Source organism: Leuresthes tenuis, unplaced genomic scaffold (genome assembly GCF_036924035.1).
Source record: "Leuresthes tenuis unplaced genomic scaffold, fLeuTen1.0.hap1 SCAF_10, whole genome shotgun sequence".
NCBI lineage: Eukaryota > Metazoa > Chordata > Actinopteri > Atheriniformes > Atherinopsidae > Leuresthes > Leuresthes tenuis.
Genome location: NW_027325364.1, coordinates 27756261 through 27781514, shown reverse-complemented (window position 1 = coordinate 27781514; position 25254 = coordinate 27756261). Strand labels below are relative to the sequence as shown.

The 25254-nt window shown below is 41.7% G+C and overlaps 2 non-coding genes across 2 annotated transcripts; one reads left to right on the top strand and one right to left on the bottom strand.

The window, feature by feature from the left end:
* Window positions 1-1098: 1098 nt before the first annotated feature.
* LOC140317257 (U5 spliceosomal RNA) lies at window positions 1099-1212 on the bottom strand. The gene has a single exon (XR_011917587.1). It is a non-coding gene; the product is annotated as a U5 spliceosomal RNA (small nuclear RNA).
* Window positions 1213-21834: 20622 nt separating this feature from the next.
* LOC140317123 (U2 spliceosomal RNA) lies at window positions 21835-22018 on the top strand. The gene has a single exon (XR_011917468.1). It is a non-coding gene; the product is annotated as a U2 spliceosomal RNA (small nuclear RNA).
* Window positions 22019-25254: the final 3236 nt, after the last annotated feature.

Sequence of the window (25254 nt, the reverse complement as noted above, 5' to 3'; positions counted from 1 at the left end):
CATTTAGTGTTGAGAAGGTGAGAACCATTAAAAGCATAAAGGAAAGTAGGTATGTCATTTTCGTTTTTCTAAGTTATCAAAACAAATTACACACAGGTTATTTCTTGGGAAACTAGCTCTTCCTTCATTTCTTTGGGTGAAAAGTGAGTAGGGTGATCTATATTTCCTTTTCGGACTCTCTGTGTTGGCCTCTGACGCAATGTTGCATTTAACTTTGAGTCCCTGGGGGTTGATTGCAGAGCTGAAGTTAAAAAGGAGACCTCATTTGGTGAGTCGGAGGGGAAGACTAGGTTCTTCCACTGAAGAACTGTCTGAAAGGGACCTAACCCTTCCCCTCTTCTCTGATACCACTGGGGAATCAGAGGCTCAGATGCCGTCCTCTTCGGCTGTTGACCTTCGGGGAGGTGAGTATCTTCACTAGACTCACCTGTCTGCTCTTCCTCCTCATTTAGCGTAGCTCCACCCTCTGCCTGTGAATTCTCACAGACTTCAACACTGAGTGGTGAGGCCTCTACAGGCCCCTCCCCTTTTTGCTCCTCACTTCCAATCCAAGCTTTTGGCGGGAAGTTTGAATTTATTGGGTCAACCTCTTCACTTTGTTCACCAACTGCCACCTTTGGTCCTTCTCTTTGTTGGCTTGACTGTGGCTTTACCGTCTTTAATTTGTTGGCAAAAGATTTAGGGCAATCTCTGAAGAGGTGATTTAATTCTCCACAGAGATTACATTTCCTGCCATTTGGACACTCTCCAAAAGTTTGCCCAATTTCTCTGCTCTTCCCACATAACACCTTGGTACAAGCCTCAACCAGGTGTCCATGCTCACCACACTTGCGGCAGGACTTGGGCTGCCCCTGGTAGTGGATGTAACCTCGGTTTTCAAGGTGGCCAGAGTGTCGCCCACCCGCTGCACTGAGCACTCTTCAGCCCTTTTAAATGGTATAACTTTGCACTCCCGCACGCTCCAGCAAGCACCATTCAAGCAACAACTTTGCACTCCAGCTTCGAACATCGGCACAGTCGCAACAAGTAAGGTGACTCTACTCAGAGAAGTCACTCTGCACAGTAAGAAGATTTCTTTTGCACAGACAGAAAGGGCTTCACCCGCAAAGGTAAAGCCTGCCAAAAATAGAAACAACTCATTAGTGCTGCTCTCCACAGAAATCTTTAGTAAAAGGCGAAAGACTTGTACGTTATGAAGAGAAACCAGAGTACGATTATCCGTCACTGCGGGAGCAGGGCATCAGGCTAGTTGGCATAGCCACCTTCCCCATGGTGAGCTTTGCTTGGTTGAGACGCTTGCCCCCCCCCCCCCCCCCCCCCCCCCCCCCCTTGCTCCTCGGCTGACCAAGTAGGAACAATCGGGCCCTATTCGATGGCTGCCTTGTCTTTTACTCTGTGCAAAAGACAAGGCAGCAACAAAAACACCACGAGAATCCCGTATTGAGGCTTTGTTCTGATCGCTCATTCGGTGTCGCGTTTCTTTCAAGCAATTCTCCCGGTTAGCCCACACTCGGCTCGCTCCCATAGCCGTGTTAAAGTCTACTTCGCATTCACTCTCTTTTCTCAGCATACTCTTGGGATTTTATCTATAAAATTAATTCCTTCACTCAAACTATGTGAAAACTGCTTTGTCCTTAATATTTACCATGTCTAGAAAGATTTAAACAAAAAAAACAACGTTGTACTTTGCAGTAAAAGAAAGAGCAAATCTAAAGTTTCAGGAATCCGAGAATAAGCTTACTTTCATGAGTTCTTCACGATTTCGGATTTTGCTATAAAATGAATTCCTTCACTCATACTAAATTAAAACTGCTAAACCGCTAATCTGTTATATGTAAGGCAGATGTCAAATTCACCGAAATAGGATCAAAGGGTATTCGGCCAATCGAGCTGTAGCAGCTTCGGTAAAAGAGTATAAGTTGAAGAGTTTGTGAATAAAGGTGTGTGCACACATAGTGTGCTGTACGAAAATAGGCAGGGAGCAATGCCGGCTGGGGTATATGTTCTTGTATGTTGTCTGACTGTTTGATTTGAATGTGTTGTGTAAGTGTCCTGTTGAATGTTACATGTTTGGGCTTTGACACGCTTCACTGTGGTTGTTAACTGTGTGGTGTGTCCTGAAATGTTATATGTTTGGGTTGTGTGACATGCTTAATGCTTGTCAGTAGCTACCCACTTATTCATATATAGCAACTGACAACATAAGAAGTCCGGACATACTTTGATAGTAGTTGTAGAAGTATCCTTATTGATAATAGATCACTAATTCATAGTGATAGAACAGTAGATGAACAGGTGCTTGCACATGTCTCACGAAAATAAAATGGGTGTATGATTGCTGACGGCAGAGCAATACTGCCAAACTTATGAGTTCTTGTGGCAAACTTGATTCAGTGTCTTGACGTGTATACGCTGTTTCGCTGACTTGATTGTCACAAGAAACAAAGTGTGTTTGATAAGATCCGACCATTTTATTACGGGAGGATCAGTATGTATGGATTCTGATGTGACTGATAAACCCATTCGTATCTTAAGCATAATCTAATACGTGAGACAACGCCCTGGCACACGATAAAAAAAAAAAAAGAGAGAGAGCGGTTTTGTGTCCCCACAGTCCATAATGTAGAAAAGAGAGAAAAAAGCCTTTCTGATTTGGTGTGTGTGCTCATAGTGCAGAGTGTAGAGAAAAGAAAGCCGTTTTGGTGTCACGGGTGTTGTGACTTACACATACACATTTCTAAATTGAGAAAGGAAATTATTTTAGAGGAAGCACTAGAGTTTAGATCCCACATTTGTTGATAGGCATTCATTTATTTCTGCACTTCTGATGAAGTTTCAACAATAAACAACAAACTTTGTATTATGAGAAAGAACCAGACTCATTCTTCAGGAATCCGAAAATAAGCTCTATTTTATGAGTTATGCACGAATTCGGATTCTCCTATAAAACGAATTCATTAACTCAAACCAAGTTAAGACTGCTTTGTCCTTCATATTTATTCAGGTCTAATCAAGTTTCAACGATAAACAACGTTGTACTTTGTAGAATGAGAAAGAACTTCTTCAGCAATAAGCATCTCTCGACATATGACGAAATACAGATTTTGCAATAAAATTAATTCCTTCTATCAGCCTGACTTAAAACTGTTTGTCCTCCTTATTTATCCACTTCAAATCAAGTTTCAACAATTAAAAAAAAATTGTAGTTTGAGAAAGAACACCTTAATCTTCAGCAATCAGTATAAAAAGAGGTGCAAATGCCAACCATACATACCTAAAAGGTGGAGCGGAAGTATTCAGCTGCAAGTAGGTGTGAATGTTCAACCATAATTTGTAAAAAGCGGGTAAGAAAAGGTTCGAATGCCCGACTATATATTAACAAAAGCGGGAGGAGAGGTCTTCGGATGAGAGTGGGTGAGAATTTCCAACCATAATCTATAAAATACGGTGAAAAAAAATATGTAAATGCCTCATAGAACACTAAAAGCGGAAGTGTTCGGCTGCAAGAAGGTGTGAATGTCCGACTATATTTGGTGAAAAGCAGGTGAAGCAAGGTCTGAATGCCCAACCTTACATCATCAAAAGCGAGATCAGAGGTGTTTGGCTGCAAGAAGGCCATAGTTTGCCAAAAGCGGGTAAGGTGCGAATGTCCGACTAAATATCAACAAAATTTGGGGCGGAGGTCTTCGGATGCAAGTGGGTGTGAATGTCCGACTATATTTGGTGTAAAGCAGGTGAAGCAAGGTCTGAATGCCCAACCTTACATCATCAAAAGCGAGATCAGAGGTGTTTGGCTGCAAGAAGGCCATAGTTTGCCAAAAGCGGGTAAGGTGCGAATGACCGACTAAATATCAACAAAAGTGGGGGCGGAGGTCTTCGGATGCAAGTGGGTGTGAATATCCCACCATACAAGTATGGTGGAGAGGAAGCTGTGAATGGCCGACCATAGTAAAAGGCGGGTGAGAGAAGGTGCGAATGTCAAACCATACATAAACAAAACAGGGAGCGGAGGTGTTCTGCTGTAAGAAGGTGTGAATGTCCAACCATAGTTGGTAAAAAGCGGGTAAGAAAAGGTTAAATTACCCGACTGTACACAATCAAAAGAGGGAGCGGAGTTGTTCAGCTAAGAGAAGGTGTGAAAGTCCGACCTTGGTTTGTAAAAAGCGGGTAAGAAAAGGTTCGTATGCCCGAATATACACCATCAAAAGCGGAAGCGGAGGTGTTCGGCTGCAAGATATTGTGAACGTCCGACCAAAGTTTGTAAAAAGCAGTTAAGAAAAGGTTCGAATATCCAACCATACATAATCAAAAGCGGGAGCAGAGCTGTTCGACTGCAAGTAGGTGTGAATGTCAGATCATAATTTGCAAAAAGCTGATGAGAAAGGGTGAGAATGCCCGACTATACACCATCAAATGCGGTAGCGGAGTTGTTCGGCTGTGAGTAGGTGTGAATCTCCAACCATAATTGCTGAAAAATGTGTTAGAAAAGGTAAAAATGCCGGTCCATACATCATCAAAATCGGGAGAGGTGGTGTTCAGCTGCAAGAAGGTCTAAATGTCCATCAATAATTGCTAGAAAACATGAAAGAAAATTTTCGAAAATCAAACCACACATGATCATAAGTGGGAGAGGAGGTGTTCAGCTGCAAGGTGTGAATGTCCACCCATAATACCTGAAAAATGGGTAAAAAAAAGGTGCGAATGCCCAACCATACATCATCAAAAGCAGGAGTGCATGTGTTCGGCTACAAGAAGGTGTGAACGTCCAACCAAAGTTTGTAAAAAGCAGTTAAGAAAAGGTTCGAATATCCAACCATACATAATCAAAAGCGGGAGCAGAGCTGTTCGACTGCAAGTAGGTGTGAATGTCAGATCATAATTTGCAAAAAGCTGATGAGAAAGGGTGAGAATGCCCGACTATACACCATCAAATGCGGGAGCGGAGTTGTTCGGCTGTGAGTAGGTGTAAATCTCCGACCATAATTGCTGAAAAATGTGTTAGAAAAGGTAAGAATGCCGGACCATACATCATCAAAAGCGGGAGAAGTGGTGTTCGGCTGCAAGTAGGTGTGAATGTCCAGCCATAATTACTCACAAACCGGTAAGAAAAGGTAGTATTGCCAGACCATACATTATCAAAACAGGGAGCGGAGGTGGTTCAGCTGCAAGGTGTGAATGTCTGACTAAAGTTTATAAAAAGCGGGTAAGACAAGGTGCGAATGCCTGACAATGTATGATCAAATGAGGGAGCGGAGGTTTTCGGTTGCAAGGTCTGAATGTACAACCATAATTCGTAAAAACCGGGGAAGAAAAGGCTCGAAAGTCCGACTATACACCATCAAAAGCGGGAGCGGAGGTGTTCGGCTGCAAGTAGGTGTGAATGTTCGACCATAATTTGTAAAAAGCGGGTAAGAAAAGGTTTGAATGCCCGACTATATATTAACAAAAGCAGGAGGAGAGGTCTTCGGATAAGAGTGGGTGAGAATTTCCAACCATAATCAATAAAATGCGGTGAAAAAAAAGGTGTGAATACCCCATAGAACACTAAAAGGTGGAGCAGAAGTGTTCGGCTGCAAGAAGGTGTGACTGTTCGACTATATTTGGTGAAAAGAAGGTGAAGCAAGGTCTGAATGCCCAACCTTACATCATCAAAAACGAGACCAGAGGTGTTTGGCTGCAAGAAGGCCATAGTTTGCCAAAAGCGGGTAAGCTGCGAATGACCGACTAAATATCAACAAAAGTGGGGGCGGAGGTCTTCGGATGCAAGTGGGTGTGAATATCCCACCATACAAGTATGGTGGAGAGGAAGCTGTGAATGGCCGACCATAGTAAAAAGCGGGTGAGAAAAGGTGCGAATGTCCAATCATACATGATCAAAACAGGGAGCGGAGGTGTTTGGCTGCGACAAGGTGTGTATGTCCACCCATAATTAATAAAAAGCGGGCAACGAGTAGGTTTGAATACCCATCATCAAAAGCAGGAGTGGATGTGTTCGGCTACAAGAAGGTTTGAATGTCTGACCATAGTTTGTAAAAAGCGGGTAAGAAAAGGTTCGAGTGCCCGAACATACACCATCAAAAGAGGGAGCGGAGGTGTTCCGCTGTAAGACGGTGTGAATGTCCAACAATAGTTGGTAAAAAGCGGGTAAGAAAAGGTTAAAATACCCGACTGTACACAATCAATAGCGGGAGCGGAGTTGTTCGGCTACAAGAAGGTGTGAAAGTCCGACCATGGTTTGTAAAAAGCGGGTAAGAAAAGGTGCGAATGCCCGACAATGTATGATCAAAAGAGGGAGTGGAGGTTTTCGGCTGCAAGAAGGTCTGAATGTCCAACCATAATTTGTAAAAACCGGGGAAGAAAAGGCTCGAAAGCCCGACTATACACCATCAAAAGTGGGAGCGGAGGTGTTCAGCTTCAAGACGGTCTGAATGTCCATCAATAATTGCTAGAAAACATGAAAGAAAATTTTCGAATATCAAACTGCACATGATCATAAGCAGGAGAGGAGGTGTTCAGCTGCAAGAAGGTGTGAATGTCTACCCATAATTACTGAAAAATGGGTAAGAAAAGGTGCGAATGCCTAACCATACATCATCAAAAGAGGGAGCGGAGGTGTTCCGCTGTAAGACGGTGTGAATGTCCGACCATAGATGGTAAAAAGCGGGTAAGAAAAGGTTAAATTACCCGACTGTACACAATCAAAAGAGGGAGCGGAGTTGTTCAGCTAAGAGAAGGTGTGAAAGTCCGACCTTGGTTTGTAAAAAGCGGGTAAGAAAAGGTTCGTATGCCCGAATATACACCATCAAAAGCGGAAGCGGAGGTGTTCGGCTGCAAGATATTGTGAATGTCCGACCAAAGTTTGTAAAAAGCAGTTAAGAAAAGGTTCGAATATCTAACCAAACATAAGAATGAGTCTTTTCCGCTGTAGAATGCCCGACTATAGACCATCAAATGCGGGAGCGGAGGTGTTCGGCTCTGAGTAGGTGTGAATGTCCGACCATAATTGCTGAAGAATGTGTTAGAAAAGGTAAGAATGCTGGACCATACATCATCAAAAGCGGTAGAGGTGGTGTTCGGCTGCAAAAAGGTGTGACTGTTCGACTAAAGTTTGTAAAAAGTGGGTAAGACAAGGTGCGAATGCCTGACAATGTATGATCAAAAGCGGGAGCGGAGGTGTTCAGCTGCAAGAAGGTCTACATGTCCATCAATAATTGCTAGAAAACATGAAAGAAACTTTTCGAAAATCAAACCGCACATGATCATAAATGGGATAGGAGGTGTTCAGCTGCAAGGTGTGAATGTCCACCCATAATTCCTGAAAAATGGGCAAAAAAAAGGTGTGAATGCCCAACCATACATCATCAAAAGCAGGAGTGGAAGTGTTCGGCTACAAGAAGGTGTGAACGTCCAACCAAAATATGTAAAAAGAAGTTAAGAAAAGGTTCGAATATCCAACCAAACATAATCAAAAGCGGGAGCAGAGCTGTTCGACTGCAAGTAGGTGTGAATGTCAGATCATAATTTGCAAAAAGCTGATGAGAAAGGGTGATAATGCCCGACTATACATCATCAAATGCGGGAGCGGAGTTGTTCGGCTGTGAGTAGGTGTGAATCTCCGACCATAATTGCTGAAAAATGTGTTAGAAAAGGTAAAAATGCCGGTCCATACATCATCAAAAGCGAGAGAGGTTGTGTTCGGCTGCAAGTAGGTGTGAATGTCCAGCCATAATTACTCACAAACGGGTAAGAAAAGGTAGTATTGCCAGACCATATATGATCAAAACAGGGAGCGGAGGTGGTTCAGCTGCAAGAAGGTTTGAATTCTGATGTGACTGATAAACCCATTCGTATCTTAAGCATAATCTAATACATGAGACAACGCCCTGGCACACGATAAAAAAAAAAAAGAGAGAGAGCGGTTTTGTGTCCCCACAGTCCATAATGTAGAAAAGAGAGAAAAAAGCCTTTCTGATTTGGTGTGTGTGCTCATAGTGCAGAGTGTAGAGAAAAGAAAGCCGTTTTGGTGTCACGGGTGTTGTGACTTACACACACACATTTCTAAATTGAGAAAGGAAATTATTTTAGAGGAAGCACTAGAGTTTAGATCCCACATTTGTTGATAGGCATTCATTTATTTCTTCACTTCTGATGAAGTTTCAACAATAAACAACAAACTTTGTATTATGAGAAAGAACCAGAATCATTTTTCAGGAAACCGAAAATAAGCTCTATTTTATGAGTTATGCACGAATTCGGATTCTCCTATAAAACGAATTCCTTAACTCAAACCAAGTTAAGACTGCTTTGTCCTTCATATTTATTCATGTCTAATCAAGTTTCAACGATAAACAACGTTGTACTTTGTAGAATGAGAAAGAACTTCTTCAGCAATAAGCATCTCTCGACATATGACGAAGTACAGATTTTGCTATAAAATTAATTCCTTCTATCAGCCTGACTTAAAACTGTTTGTTCTCCTTATTTATCCACTTCAAATCAAGTTTCAACAAATAAAAAAATGTTGTAGTTTGAGAAAGTACAACTTAATCTTCAGGAATCAGTATAAAAAGAGGTGCAAATGCCAACCATAAATACCTAAAAGGTGGAGCGGAAGTATTCAGCTGCAAGTAGGTGTGAATGTTCGACTATAATTTGTAAAAAGCGGGTAAGAAAAGGTTCGAATGCCCGACTATATATTAACAAAAGCTGGAGGAGAGGTCTTCGGATGAGAGTGGGTGAGAATTTCCAACCATAATCTATAAAATACGGTGAAAAAAAATATGTGAATGCCTCATAGAACACTAAAAGCGGAAGTGTTCGGCTGCAAGAAGGTGTGAATGTCCGACTATATTTGGTGAAAAGCAGGTGAAGCAAGGTCTGAATGCCCAACCTTACATCATCAAAAGCGAGATCAGAGGTGTTTGGCTGCAAGAAGGCCATAGTTTGCCAAAAGCGGGTAAGGTGCGAATGTCCGACTAAATATCAACAAAATTTGGGGCGGAGGTCTTCGGATGCAAGTGGGTGTGAATATTCCACCATACAAGTATGGTGGAGAGGAAGCTGTGAATAGCCGACCATAGTTTGGAAAAAGCGGGTAAGAAAAGGTTTGAATGCCCGAACATACACCATCAAAAGAGGGAGCGGAGGTGTTCCGCTGTACGAAGGTGTGAATGTCCGACCATAGTTGGTAAAAAGCGGGTAAGAAAAGGTTAAAATACCCGACTGTACACAATCAATAGCGGGAGCGGATGTGTTCGGCTACAAGAAGATGTGAAAGTCCGACCATGGTTTGTAAAAAGCGGGTAAGAAAAGGTGCGAATGTCCGACAATGTATGATCAAAAGAGAGAGCGGAGGTTTTCGGATACAAGAAGGTTTGAATGTCCCACCATAGTTTGTAAAAAGCGGGTAAGAAAAGCTTCGAATGCCCGACTATACACCATCAAAAGCGGGAGCAGAGGTGTTCCGCTGTAAGACGGTGTGAATGTCCGACCATAGTTGGTAAAAAGTGGGTAAGAAAAGGTTAAAATACCCGACTGTACACAATCAATAGCGGGAGCGGAGTTGTTCGGCTACAAGAAGGTGTGAAAGTCCGACCATGGTTTGTAAAAACCGGGAAGAAAAGGCTCGAAAGCCCGACTATACACCATCAAAAAGAAGGTTTGAATGTCCATCAATAATTGCTTTAAAACAAGAAAGTAAATTTTCGAATATCAAACCGCACATGATCATAAGCGGGAGAGGAGGTGTTCGGCTGCAAGAAGGTGTGAATGTCCACCCATAATTCATGAAAAATGGGTAAAAAAAAAGGTGCGAATGCCTAACAATACATTATCAAAAGCAGGTGTGAATGTCAGATCATAATTTGTAAAAAGCTGATGAGAAAGGGTGAGAATGCCCGACTATACACCATCAAATGCGGGAGCGGAGGTGTTCGGCTCTGAGTAGGTGTGAATGTCCGACCATAATTGCTGAAGAATGTGTTAGAAAAGGTAAGAATGCTGGACCATACATCATCAAAAGCGGTAGAGGTGGTGTTCGGCTGCAAAAAGGTGTGACTGTTCGACTAAAGTTTGTAAAAAGTGGGTAAGACAAGGTGCGAATGCCTGACAATGTATGATCAAAAGCGGGAGCGGAGGTGTTCAGCTGCAAGAAGGTCTACATGTCCATCAATAATTGCTAGAAAACATGAAAGAAACTTTTCGAAAATCAAACCGCACATGATCATAAATGGGATAGGAGGTGTTCAGCTGCAAGGTGTGAATGTCCACCCATAATTCCTGAAAAATGGGAAAAAAAAAGGTGTGAATGCCCAACCATACATCATCAAAAGCAGGAGTGGAAGTGTTCGGCTACAAGAAGGTGTGAACGTCCGACCAAAATATGTAAAAAGAAGTTAAGAAAAGGTTCGAATATCCAACCAAACATAATCAAAAGCGGGAGCAGAGCTGTTCGACTGCAAGTAGGTGTGAATGTCAGATCATAATTTGCAAAAAGCTGATGAGAAAGGGTGATAATGCCCGACTATACATCATCAAATGCGGGAGCGGAGTTGTTCGGCTGTGAGTAGGTGTGAATCTCCGACCATAATTGCTGAAAAATGTGTTAGAAAAGGTAAAAATGCCGGTCCATACATCATCAAAAGCGAGAGAGGTTGTGTTCGGCTGCAAGTAGGTGTGAATGTCCAGCCATAATTACTCACAAACGGGTAAGAAAAGGTAGTATTGCCAGACCATATATGATCAAAACAGGGAGCGGAGGTGGTTCAGCTGCAAGAAGGTTTGAATTCTGATGTGACTGATAAACCCATTCGTATCTTAAGCATAATCTAATACATGAGACAACGCCCTGGCACACGATAAAAAAAAAAAAGAGAGAGAGCGGTTTTGTGTCCCCACAGTCCATAATGTAGAAAAGAGAGAAAAAAGCCTTTCTGATTTGGAGTGTGTGCTCATAGTGCAGAGTGTAGAGAAAAGAAAGCCGTTTTGGTGTCACGGGTGTTGTGACTTACACACACACATTTCTAAATTGAGAAAGGAAATTATTTTAGAGGAAGCACTAGAGTTTAGATCCCACATTTGTTGATAGGCATTCATTTATTTCTTCACTTCTGATGAAGTTTCAACAATAAACAACAAACTTTGTATTATGAGAAAGAACCAGAATCATTTTTCAGGAAACCGAAAATAAGCTCTATTTTATGAGTTATGCACGAATTCGGATTCTCCTATAAAACGAATTCCTTAACTCAAACCAAGTTAAGACTGCTTTGTCCTTCATATTTATTCATGTCTAATCAAGTTTCAACGATAAACAACGTTGTACTTTGTAGAATGAGAAAGAACTTCTTCAGCAATAAGCATCTCTCGACATATGACGAAGTACAGATTTTGCTATAAAATTAATTCCTTCTATCAGCCTGACTTAAAACTGTTTGTTCTCCTTATTTATCCACTTCAAATCAAGTTTCAACAAATAAAAAAATGTTGTAGTTTGAGAAAGTACAACTTAATCTTCAGGAATCAGTATAAAAAGAGGTGCAAATGCCAACCATACATACCTAAAAGGTGGAGCGGAAGTATTCAGCTGCAAGTAGGTGTGAATGTTCGACTATAATTTGTAAAAAGCGGGTAAGAAAAGGTTCGAATGCCCGACTATATATTAACAAAAGCTGGAGGAGAGGTCTTCGGATGAGAGTGGGTGAGAATTTCCAACCATAATCTATAAAATACGGTGAAAAAAAATATGTGAATGCCTCATAGAACACTAAAAGCGGAAGTGTTCGGCTGCAAGAAGGTGTGAATGTCCGACTATATTTGGTGAAAAGCAGGTGAAGCAAGGTCTGAATGCCCAACCTTACATCATCAAAAGCGAGATCAGAGGTGTTTGGCTGCAAGAAGGCCATAGTTTGCCAAAAGCGGGTAAGGTGCGAAAGTCCGACTAAATATCAACAAAATTTGGGGCGGAGGTCTTCGGATGCAAGTGGGTGTGAATATCCCACCAAACAAGTATGGTGGAGAGGAAGCTGTGAATGGCCGACCATAGTAAAAGGCGGGTGAGAGAAGGTGCGAATGTCAAACCATACATAATCAAAACAGGGAGCGGAGGTGTTCTGCTGTAAGAAGGTGTGAATGTCCAACCATAGTTGGTAAAAAGCGGGTAAGAAAAGGTTAAAATACCCGACTGTACACAATCAATAGCGGGAGCGGAGTTGTTCGGCTACTAAAAGGTGTGAAAGTCCGACCATGGTTTGTAAAAAGCGGGTAAGAAAAGGTGCGAATGCCCGACAATGTATGATCAAAAGAGGGAGTGGAGGTTTTCGGCTGCAAGAAGGTCTGAATGTCCAACCATAATTTGTAAAAACCGGGGAAGAAAAGGCTCGAAAGCCCGACTATACACCATCAAAAGTGGGAGCGGAGGTGTTCAGCTGCAAGACGGTCTGAATGTCCATCAATAATTGCTATAAAACATGAAAGAAAATTTTCGAATATCAAACTGCACATGATTATAAGCGGGAGAGGAGGTGTTCAGCTGCAAGAAGGTGTGAATGTCTACCCATAATTACTGAAAAATGGGTAAGAAAAGGTGCGAATGCCTAACCATACATCATCAAAAGAGGGAGCGGAGGTGTTCCGCTGTAAGACGGTGTGAATGTCCGACCATAGATGGTAAAAAGCGGGTAAGAAAAGGTTAAATTACCCGACTGTACACAATCAAAAGAGGGAGCGGAGTTGTTCAGCTAAGAGAAGGTGTGAAAGTCCGACCTTGGTTTGTAAAAAGCGGGTAAGAAAAGGTTCGTATGCCCGAATATACACCATCAAAAGCGGAAGCGGAGGTGTTCGGCTGCAAGATATTGTGAACGTCCGACCAAAGTTTGTAAAAAGCAGTTAAGAAAAGGTTCGAATATCTAACCAAACATAATCAAAAGCGGGAGCAGAGCTGTTCGACTGGAAGTAGGTGTGAATGTCAGATCATAATTTGCAAAAAGCTGATGAGAAAGGGTGAGAATGCCCGACTATACACCATCAAATGCGGTAGCGGAGTTGTTCGGCTGTGAGTAGGTGGGAATCTCCAACCATAATTGCTGAAAAATGTGTTAGAAAAGGTAAAAATGCCGGTCCATACATCATCAAAATCGGGAGAGGTGGTGTTCAGCTGCAAAAAGGTCTAAATGTCCATCAATAATTGCTAGAAAACATGAAAGAACATTTTCGAAAATCAAACCACACATGGTCATAAGTGGGAGAGGAGGTGTTCAGCTGCAAGAAGGTGTGAATGTCCACCCATAATCCCTGAAAAATGGGTAAAAAAAAGGTGCGAATGCCCAACCATACATCATCAAAAGCAGGAGTGCATGTGTTCGGCTACAAGAAGGTGTGAACGTCCAACCAAAGTTTGTAAAAAGTGGGTAAGAAAAGGTTCGAATATCCAACCATACATAATCAAAAGCGGGAGCAGAGCTGTTCGACTGCAAGTAGGTGTGAATTTCAGATCATAATTTTCAAAAAGCTGATGAGAAAGGGTGAGAATGCCCAACTATACACCATCAAATGCGGGAGCGGAGTTGTTCGGCTGTGAGTAGGTGTGAATCTCCGACCATAATTGCTGAAAAATGTGTTAGAAAAGGTAAGAATGCCGGTCCATACATCATCAAAAGCGAGAGAGGTTGTGTTCGGCTGCAAAAAGGTGTGACTGTTCGACTAAAGTTTGTAAAAAGAGGGTAAGACAAGGTGCGAATGCCTGACAATGTATGATCAAAAGCGGGAGCGGAGGTGTTCAGCTGCAAGAAGGTCTACATGTCCATCAATAATTGCTAGAAAACATGAAAGAAACTTTTCGAAAATCAAACCGCACATGATCATAAGTGGGATAGGAGGTGTTCAGCTGCAAGGTGTGAATGTCCACCCATAATTCCTGAAAAATGGGCAAAAAAAAGGTGTGAATGCCCAACCATACATCATCAAAAGCAGGAGTGGAAGTGTTCGGCTACAAGAAGGTGTGAACGTCCAACCAAAATATGTAAAAAGAAGTTAAGAAAAGGTTCGAATATCCAACCAAACATAATCAAAAGCGGGAGCAGAGCTGTTCGACTGCAAGTAGGTGTGAATGTCAGATCATAATTTGTAAAAAGCTGATGAGAAAGGGTGAGAATGCCCGACTATACACCATCAAATGCGGGAGCGGAGTTGTTCGGCTGTGAGTAGGTGTAAATCTCCGACCATAATTGCTGAAAAATGTGTTAGAAAAGGTAAGAATGCCGGTCCATACATCATCAAAAGCGAGAGAGGTTGTGTTCGACTGCAAGTAGGTGTGAATGTCCAGCCATAATTACTCACAAACGGGTAAGAAAAGGTAGTAGCCAGACCATATATGATCAAAACAGGGAGCGGAGGTGGTTCAGCTGCAAGAAGGTTTGAATGTCAAACTAAAGTTCAAATATATTAACAAAAGCGGGAGGAGAGGTCTTCGGATGAGAGTGGTTGAAAATTTCCAACCATAATGTATAAAATGCGGTGAAAAAAAAGGTGTGATAGAACACTAAAAGGTGGAGCGGAAGTGTTCGGCTGCAAGAAGGTGTGAATGTCCGACTATATTTGGTGAAAAGCAGGTGAAGCAAGGTCTGAATGCCCAACCTTACATCATCAAAAGCAAGATCAGAGTTGTTTGGCTGCAAGAAGGCCATAGTTTGCCAAAAGCGGGTAAGGTGCGAATGTCCGACTAAATATCAACAAAATTTGGGGCGGAGGTCTTCGGATGCAAGTGGGTGTGAATATCCCACCATACAAGTATGGTGGAGAGGAAGCTGTGAATACCCGACCATAGTTTGGAAAAAGCGGGTAAGAAAAGGTTTGAATGCCCGAACATACACCATCAAAAGAGGGAGCGGAGGTGTTCCGCTGTACGAAGGTGTGAATGTCCAACCATACTTGGTAAAAAGCGGGTAAGAAAAGGTTAATATACCCGACTGTACACAATCAATAGCGGGAGCGGATGTGTTCGGCTACAAGAAGGTGTGAAAGTCCGACCATGGTTTGTAAAAAGCGGGTAAGAAAAGGTGCGAATGTCCGACAATGTATGATCAAAAGAGAGAGCGGAGGTTTTCGGATACACGAAAGTTTGAATGTCCTACCATAGTTTGTAAATAGCGGGTAAGAAAAGGTTCGAATGCCCAACTATACACCATAAAAAGTGGGAGCGGAGGTGTTCCGCTGTAAGATGGTGTGAATGTCCGACCATAGTTGGTAAAAAGCGGGTAAGAAAAGGTTAAAATACCCGACTGTACAAAATCAATAGCGGGAGCGGAGTTGTTCGGCTACAAGAAGGTGTGAAAGTCCGACCATGGTTTGTAAAAAGCAGTTAAGAAAAGGTTCGAATATCCAACCAAACATAATCAAAAGCGGGAGCAGAGCTGTTCGACTGCAAGTAGGTGTGAATGTCCAGCCATAATTACTCACAAACGGGGGAAGAAAAGGTAGTATTGCCAGACCATACATGATCAAAACAGGGAGCGGAGGTTCAGCTGCAAGGTGTGAATGTCTGACTATAGTTTGTAAAAAGCGGGTAAGACAAGGTGCGAATGCCCGACAATGTATGATCAAAAGAGAATGCGGAGGTGTTCGGCTGCAAGGTCTGAATGTCCAACCATAATTTGTAAAAACCGGTTAAGAAAAGGCTTGAAAGCCCGACTATACATCATCAAAAGCGGGAGCGGAGGTGTTCAGCTGCAAGAAGGTGTGAATGTTCGACTAAAGTTTGTAAAAAGCTAGTAAGACAAGGAGCGATGTCCCGACATTGTATGATCAAAAGCGGGAGCGGAGGTGTCCAGCTGTGAGTAGGTGTGAATGTCCGACCATAATTGCTGAAAAATGTGTTAGAAAAGGTAAGAATACTGGACCATACATCATCAAAAGCGGTAGAGGTGGTGTTCGGCTGCAAGAAGGTGTGAAAGTCCGACAATGGTTTGTAAAAAGCGGGTAATAAAAGGTTCGAATGCCCGAATATACATCATCAAAAGCGGAAGCGGAGGTGTTCGGATGCAAGAAGGTGTGAACGTCCGACCAAAGTTTGTAAAAAGCAGTGAAAAGCGAGAAAAAGCTTTTCGTGAGTTCTGCATGATTTGGGATTTTGCTTATAAAATGCATTACTTCACTCAAACTATGTTAAAACTGATTTGTCCTTCATATTTACCATGTCTAGAAAGATTTAAACAAAAAAACAACGTTGTACTTTGCAGTAAAAGAAAGAGCAAATCTAAAGTTTCAGGAATCCGAGTATAAGCCTGCTTTCATGAGTTCTGCACGATTTCGGATTTTGCTATAAAATGAATTGCTTTGCTCAAACCAAGTTAAAACTGCTTTGTCCTTCCATATTCATCAATGTCTAGATCGACTTAAACAAAGAAAAACATTGGACTTTGCAGTAGAAGAAGTTGAAATCCATCTACACATTGATAAATATGAAGGACAAAGCAGTTCCCACTTGCCCATAAGAAAATAAGCTTATTCTCGGATTCCTGATCCTTCAGTTTTGCTCTTTCTTCTACTGCAAAATACAATGTTTTTCTTTGTTGAAGTCGATCTAGACATTGATAAATATGAATGAAAAAGCAGTTTTAACTTGGTTTGAGTGAATGAATTCATTTTATACATAAAATCCGAAATCGTGCAGAACTCATGAAAATAAGCTTATTCTCGGATTCCTAAAACTTTTGATTGGCTCTTTCTTTTACTGCAAAGTACAACGTTGTTTTTTTGTTTAAATCTATCGAGACATTGATAAATATGAAGGTAAAAGCCGTTTTAACATAGTTTGAGTGAAGGAATTGATTTTATAGATAAAATCCCAAATCATGCAGAACTCCTCAAAAGGGGCGTATGGCTTAATCACAAGTGTGGCTCTTTCTCATTCAGGGTAGTATGAGGAAGTTTATGCTTGAAATATATGTAGAAATGGGTACATATGAAGGACAAAGCAGTGTTAACTTAGTTTGAGGGAAGGAATTCATTTTATACATAAAATCCCAAATCATGCAGAACGTATGAAAAGAAGCTTATTCTCGGATTCCTGATCCTTCAGTTTTGCTCTTTCTTCTACTGCAAAATACAATGTTGTTCTTTGTTGAAGTCGATCTAGACATTGATAAATATGAAGGAAAAAGCAGTTTTAACTTGGTTTGAGTGAATGAATTCATTTTATACATAAAATCCGAAATCGTGCAGAACTCATGAAAATAAGCTTATTCTCGGATTCCTAAAACTTTTGATTTGCTCTTTCTTTTATTGCAAAGTACAACGTTGTTTTTTTGTTTAAATCTATCGAGACATTGATAAATATGAAGGTAAAAGCCGTTTTAACATAGTTTGAGTGAAGGAATTAATTTTATAGATAAAATCCCAAACCATGCAGAACTCCTCAAAAGGGTCGTATGGCTTAATCACAAGTGTGGCTCTTTCTCATTCAGGGTAGTATGAGAAAGTTTATGCTTGAAATATATGTAGAAATGGGTACATATGAAGGACAAAGCAGTGTTAACTTAGTTTGCGTGAAGGAATTCATTTTATACATAAAATCCGAAATCGTGCAGAACTCATGAAAATAAGCTTATTCTCGGATTCCTAAAACTTTTGATTTGCACTTTCTTTTACTGCAAAGTACAACGTTGTTTTTTGTTGAAATCTATCTAGATATTGATAAATACCAGCCGAAACTCTGCTGCCGCTTTTGATAATTTATGGTTGGGCATTCTTACCTTTTCTTACCCGCTTTTTAAATATTATGATCTTACATTCACACCTACTTGCAGTCGAACACCTTCTCATCCACTTATGATCATGTGCGGTTGGGCTTTCGCACCTTTTCTTACCCATTTTTCAGTAATTATGGGTGGACATTCAGACCTTCTTGCAGCCGAAAACCTCCGCTCCTCTTTTGATCATACATTGTCGGGCATTCACACCTTGTCTTACCCGCTTTTTACAAACTTTAGTCGGACATTAACACCTTCTTGCAGCTGAACCACCTCTACTCCCTGTTTTGATCATATATGGTCTGGCAATAGTACCTTTTCTTACCCGTTTGTGAGTAATTATGGCTGGACATTCACACCTACTTGCAGCCGAACACAACCTTTGATGATATATGGTCCGGCATTCTTACCTTTTCTAACACATTTTTCAGCAATTATGGTCGGACATTCACACCTACTCACAGACGAACACCTCCGCTCCCACATTTGATAGTGTATAGTCGGGCATTCTCACCCTTTCTCAACAGCTTTTTGCAAATTATGATCTGATATTCACACCTACTTGCAGTCGAACAGCTCTGCTCCCGCTTTTGATTATGTTTGGTTGGATATTCGAACATTTTCTTAACTGCTTTTTACAAACTTTGGTCGGACGTTCACACCGTCTTGCAGCCGAACACCTCCGCTTCCGCTTTTGATGGTATATAGTCGGGCATTCGAGCCTTTTCTTACCCGCCTATTACTTACTATGGTTGGACATTCAAACCTTCTTGTAGCCGAACACATCCGCTCCTGCTTTTGATGATGTATGATTTGGCATTCGCACCTTTTCTTACCCATTTTTCAGTAATTTTTGGTCGGACATTCAGACCTTCTTGCACCTGAACACCTCCTCTCCCGCTAATGATCATGTAAGGTTTGATATTCGAAAATTTTCTTTCATATTTTAAAGCAATTATTAATGGACATTCACACCTACTTGCAGCCGAACACCACCTCTCCCGCTTTTGATGATGTATGGACCGGTATTCTTACCTTTTCTAACACATTTTTCAGCAATTATGGTTGGAGAATCACACCTACTCACAGCCGAACAACTCCGCTACCACATTTCTCACCCTTTCTCATCAGCTTTTTGCAAATTATTCTCTGACATTCACACCTACTTGCAGTCGAACAGCTCTGCTCCCGCTTTTGATTATGTTTGGTTAGATATTCGAACCTTTTCTTAACTGCTTTTTCACAAACTTTGGTCGGACGTTCACACCTTCTTGCAGCCGAACACCTACGCTTCCGGTTTTGATAGTGTATATTCGGGCATACGAACCTTTTCTTACCCGCTTTTTACAAACCATGGTCGGACTTTCACACCTTCTCTTAGCTGAACAACTCCGCTCCGTCTTTTGATTGTGTACAGTCGGGTATTTTAACCTTTTCTTACCCGCTTTTTACCAACTATGATCGGACATTCACACCGTCTTACAGCGGAACACCTCCGCTACCTCTTTTGATGGTGTATGTTCGGGCATTCGAACCTTTTCTTACCCGCTTTTTAAAACCAGGGTCGGACTTTCACACCTTTTAGTAGCCGAACAACTCCGCTCCCGCTATTGATTGTGTACAGTCGGGTATTTTAACCTTTTCTTACCCGCTTTTTACCAACTATGGTCGGACATTCACACCTTCTTACAGCGGAACACCTCCGCTCCCTCTTTTGATGGTGTATATTTGGGCATTCGAACCTTTTCTTACCCGCTTTTTACAAACTATGGTCGGACATTCAAACCTTCTTGTAGCCGAACACATCCACTGGTGCTTTTGATGATGTATGGTTGGGCATTCGCACCTTTTCTTACCCATTTTTCAGTAATTATGGGTGGATATTCACACCTTCTTGCAGCGGAACACCTCGTCTCCCGCTTATGATTATGTGCGGTTCGATATTCGAAAATTTTCTTTCATGTTTTATAGCAATTATTGATGGACATTCATACCTTCTTGAAGCCGAACACATCCACTCCTGCTTTTGATGATATATGGTTGGGCATTCGAACCTACTTGTTGCCCGTTTTTCATTAATTATGGGTGGACATTCCCACCTTGTCGCAGCCAAACACCTCCGTTCCCTGTTTTGATCATGTATGTTTTGACATTCGCACCTTTTCTCACCTGCTTTTTACTATTGTCGGCCAATCACAGCTTCCTCTCCACCATACTTGTATGGTAGGAAATTCTCACCCACTCTCATCCGAAGACCTCTCCTCCCGCTTTTGTTAATATTTAGTCGGGCATTCGAACCTTTTCTTACCCACTTTTTAAAAATTATGGTCGAACATTCACACCTACTTGCAGCTGAATACTTCCGCTCCACCTTTTAGTCATGTATGGTTGGCATTTGCACCTTTTGTTACCCTCTTTTTATACTTATTGCTGAAGATTAAGTTGTTCTTTCTCAAACTACAATTTTTTTTTAATTGTTGAAACTTGATTTGAAGTGGATAAATAAGGAGGACAAACAGTTTTAAGTCACGCTGATAGAAGAAATTAATTTTATAGCAAAATCTATATTTCGTCATATGTCGAGAGATGCTTATTGCTGAAGAAGTTCTTTCTCATTCTACAAAGTACAACGTTGTTTATCGTTGAAACTTGATTAGACATGAATAAATATGAAGGACAAAGCAGTCTTAACTTGGTTTGAGTTAATTAATTCGTTTTATAGGAGAATCCGAATTCGTGCTTATTTTCGGATTCCTGAAGAATGAGTCTGGTTCTTTCTCATAATACAAAGTTTGTTGTTTATTGTTGAAACTTCATCAGAAGTGAAGAAATAAATGAATGCCTATCAACAAATGTGGGATCTAAACTCTACTGCTTCCTCTAAAATAATTTCTTTTCTCAATTCAGAAATGTGTGTGTGTAATGTGTGTTTTTTTTTTTGATTGTGTGCCAGGGCGTTGTCTCACGTATTAGATTATGCTTAAGATACGAATGGGTTTATCAGTCACCTCAGAATCCATACATACTGATCCTCCCGTAATAAAATGGTCGGATCTTATCAAACACACTTTGTTTCTTGTGACAATCAAGTCAGCGAAACAGCGTATACACGTCAAGACACTGAATCAAGTTTGCCACAAGAACTCATAAGTTTGGCAGTATTGCTCTGCCGTCAGCAATCATACACCCATTTTATTTTCGTGAGACGTGCAGGCACCTGTTCATCTACTGTTCTATCACTATGAATTAGTTTATCTATTATCAATAAGGATACTTCTACAACTACTATCAAAGTATGTCCAGACTTCTTATGTTGTCAGTTGCTATATATGAATAAGTGGGTAGCTACTGACAAGCATTAAGCATGTCACACAGCCCAAACATATAACATTTCAGGACACACCACACAGTTAACAACCACAGTGAAGTGTCAAAGCCCAAACCTTCAACAGGACACTTACACAACACATTCAAATCAAACAGTCAGACAACATACAAGAACATATACCCCAGCCGGCATTGCTCCCTGCCTATTTTCCTACAGCTCACTATGTGTGCGCACACCTTTATTCACAAACTCTTCAACTTATACTCTTTTACCGAAGCTGCTACAGCTCGATTGGCCGAATACCCTTAGATCCTATTTCGGTGAATTTGACATCTGCCTTACATGTAACAGATTAGCGGTTTAGCAGTTTTAATTTAGTTTGAGTGAAGGAATTCATTTTATAGCAAAATCCGAAATCGTGAAGCACTCATGAAAGTAAGCTTATTCTCGGATTCCTGAAACTCTTTCTTTTACTGCAATGACAACGTTGTTTTTTTTGTGACTTCTCTGAGTAGAGTCGCCTTACTTGTTGCGACTGTGCCGATGTTCGAAGCTGGAGTGCAAAGTTGTTGCTTGAATGGTGCTTGCTGGAGCATGCGGGAGTGCAAAGTTATACCATTTAAAAGGGCTGAAGAGTGCTCAGTGCAGCGGGTGGGCGGAGGTGCAACGTGACACTCTGGCCACCTATGGCCATAAAAAGAACACTGCTACAAGTGCGCATTGTGCCAGCAAGGGCCCTCGGACCTGAAACAGTGGACAGTTATCGCTTCTCGGCCTTTTGGCTAAGATCAAGTGTAGTATCTGTTCTTATCAGTTTAATATGTCCTCTATACGAGGACAACATATTAAATGGATTTTTAAGAATAGGAGTTGAAAAAGAAGCTTGCTCCGTTCACTCCAAGCCTCGACCCGGTACTGCAGTGCCGCTGGGAACGGTGCGCTCTCCTCTGCTCTTGTGAAAAAGCAAACAGCGGTGCAGGATGGAAGTTTCAGGGAGCCCAAGATGAAACTTTCTTTTAATCTGCTGAGAAAAGAGAGTGAATGCGAAGTGGACTTTAACACGGCTCTGGGAGCGAGCCGAGTGCGGGCTAACCAGGAGAATTGCTTGAAAGAAACGCGACACCGAATGAGTGGTCAGAACAAAGCCTCAATACGGTGTTCCCGTGGTGTTTGTGGCTGCCTTGTCTTTTGCACAGAGTAAAAGACAAGGCAGCCATCGAATAGATTGTTTCTACTTGGTCAGCCGAGGAGCAGGGGGGGGGGGGGGGGGGGGGGGGGGGCAAGCGTCTTAACCAAGCAAAGCTCACCAAGTAGGAACAATCGGGCCCTTTTCGATGGCTGCAACACCTGAAAGAGATATTGATGCGAGACCCGATCAAATGCTTTTTCAAAGTCTAAATTTAAGATGACAAGCCGGGTGTTTCTGTCTCTAGCGTAATCAATGATGTCTCGAATCAGTACGAGGCTGTCGGTGAGTTGTCTCCGTGAGATGGCACAAGCTTGGTCTGGGTGAATTACCTCCTCTAAAACAGAGGACATCCGTGTCGCTAAAACCTTGCTAAAAAGTTTACAGTCAAAGTTTAAAAGTGTGATGGGCCTCCAATTCTTTAGGTCAGTCTTATCATTTTTTTTATAAAGTAGAGTCACTATTCCCACTCTAAAACTGTCAGGCAGTCGGTCGAGTTTTTCAAAATCTTTAAAAACATCTAAAATGTCTGATGATAAAAGGTCCCAATAGGTCAGATAGAATTCTGCAGGAAGCCCGTCTAAACCCGGAGCTCGACTTCTCTTAAAACCTGTTAGGCATTTTTTTAACTCTAAAGCAGTAAAATTCTGTGTCAAGTGTGCATGAATTTTAAGATTTCTGCCGATGTTTCCAAGTGCACTGGTTTCTCTTTGTACATGTTACTATAAAAGGTATGTACAGTTTCAATCATCTCTTGTGTGGATTTTGTTAAAAACCCATCTTCTCTTTTTAGATTTTGATTACACTCCTTTTTATTTATAACTTTCTTTCTTTTTCACCTTCCTCAATTTCCTGCTCCCTGCTTCTTACAAAAATTCCTTTACTCTTTATTTCTGCTAAAACTGACATTTCCTTTTAGACATCTTTGATTTCTTCTTTAAAGTCTATGCCACACTGATTTAGTTTAAAGTAGCGCTGTAAGCGTTTATGTAGTCCCATCATACATCTATTCTCTTTCCTTTTTTTACGTTTACCTTGCTGTTTAAAAAAAGTCTGGGTCGTTTCCTTCACCATTTCCCACCATTGTGCATGTGTTTCGTAGAGGTCTTGAAGGGTCTGCCACTCTTTATAACATTCCCTGTACTGACTGACTATGATTTCATCCTCCAACAGGGAACAGTTGAGTTTCCACAGACCACTTCCTACCGTCACACCAGAAGGGGGTGAAAGGGTGCAGGAGAGCATAAGGTGGTCTGAAAAGAAAACAGGGGTTAATCTAACATCAGTGGGTGGGCAATCTCTAGTAAAGAAATAATCAATGCGAGAGGCTCTGGTGCCATCATGACTAAACCAGGTGAAGCCCTCCTCTCTGGGATGCATGGTTTTAAAACAGTCAGTAAGCTTAAAATCCCTGCATATGCCCTGAAGTAAAATCAAAGTCTTATCCACTTTAAAATCTACCCCTGCTCTTTTTCTATCTTTCCTGCTCAAGATACAGTTAAAATCCCCTCCTACAACTAAAGGTACTTGCCCTAGCATGTAAAGCTGTATATCTTCTAAAAGGTCATACCTTTCATTTTTTCCATTGAAACCATAAATATTTAAGAGGTTAAAGTCTTGCCCCATAAAATTCAAGTGTGCTAAAAGTGCCCGTCCGTCTCTCACCACTGTGCTACCTTTCACCAGAACATGCGGATTTTTAATTAGAATGGCCACACCATCATTTTTATTTTGATTTGAGCCACTCCATATCAATAAATGGGGCCACATTTCCTCCCATTGTCTATGGTTTTTTAAAAAAGGTAGTCCACATTCTTGTATTAAAAACACATCTGATTTTATGGAGTCTAAGAAGGATAAAATACTCTGGGCTCTTGTCTTTGATTTCACACTTCTTACATTTAGTGTTGAGAAGGTGAGAACCATTAAAAGCATAAAGGAAAGTAGGTATGTCATTTTCGTTTTTCTAAGTTATCAAAACAAATTACACACAGGTTATTTCTTGGGAAACTAGCTCTTCCTTCATTTCTTTAGGTGAAAAGTGAGTAGGGTGATCTATATTTCCTTTTCGGACTCTCGGTGTTGGCCTCTGACGCAATGTTGCATTTAACTTTGAGTCCCTGGGGGTTGATTGCAGAGCTGAAGTTAAAAAGGAGACCTCATTTGGTGAGTCGGAGGGGAAGACTAGGTTCTTCCACTGAAGAACTGTCTGAAAGGGACCTAACCCTTCCCCTCTTCTCTGATACCACTGGGGAATCAGAGGCTCAGATGCCGTCCTCTTCGGCTGTTGACCTTCGGGGAGGTGAGTATCTTCACTAGACTCACCTGTCTGCTCTTCCTCCTCATTTAGCGTAGCTCCACCCTCTGCCTGTGAATTCTCACAGACTTCAACACTGAGTGGTGAGGCCTCTACAGGCCCCTCCCCTTTTTGCTCCTCACTTCCAATCCAAGCTTTTGGCGGGAAGTTTGAATTTATTGGGTCAACCTCTTCACTTTGTTCACCAACTGCCACCTTTGGTCCTTCTCTTTGTTGGCTTGACTGTGGCTTTACCGTCTTTAATTTGTTGGCAAAAGATTTAGGGCAATCTCTGAAGAGGTGATTTAATTCTCCACAGAGATTACATTTCCTGCCATTTGGACACTCTCCAAAAGTTTGCCCAATTTCTCTGCTCTTCCCACATAACACCTTGGTACAAGCCTCAACCAGGTGTCCATGCTCACCACACTTGCGGCAGAACTTGGGCTGCCCCTGGTAGTGGATGTAACCTCGGTTTTCAAGGTGGCCAGAGTGTCGCCCACCCGCTGCACTGAGCACTCTTCAGCCCTTTTAAATGGTATAACTTTGCACTCCCGCACGCTCCAGCAAGCACCATTCAAGCAACAACTTTGTACTCCAGCTTCGAACATCGGCACAGTCGCAACAAGTAAGGCGACTCTACTCAGAGAAGTCACTCTGCACAGTAAGAAGATTTCTTTTGCACAGACAGAAAGGGCTT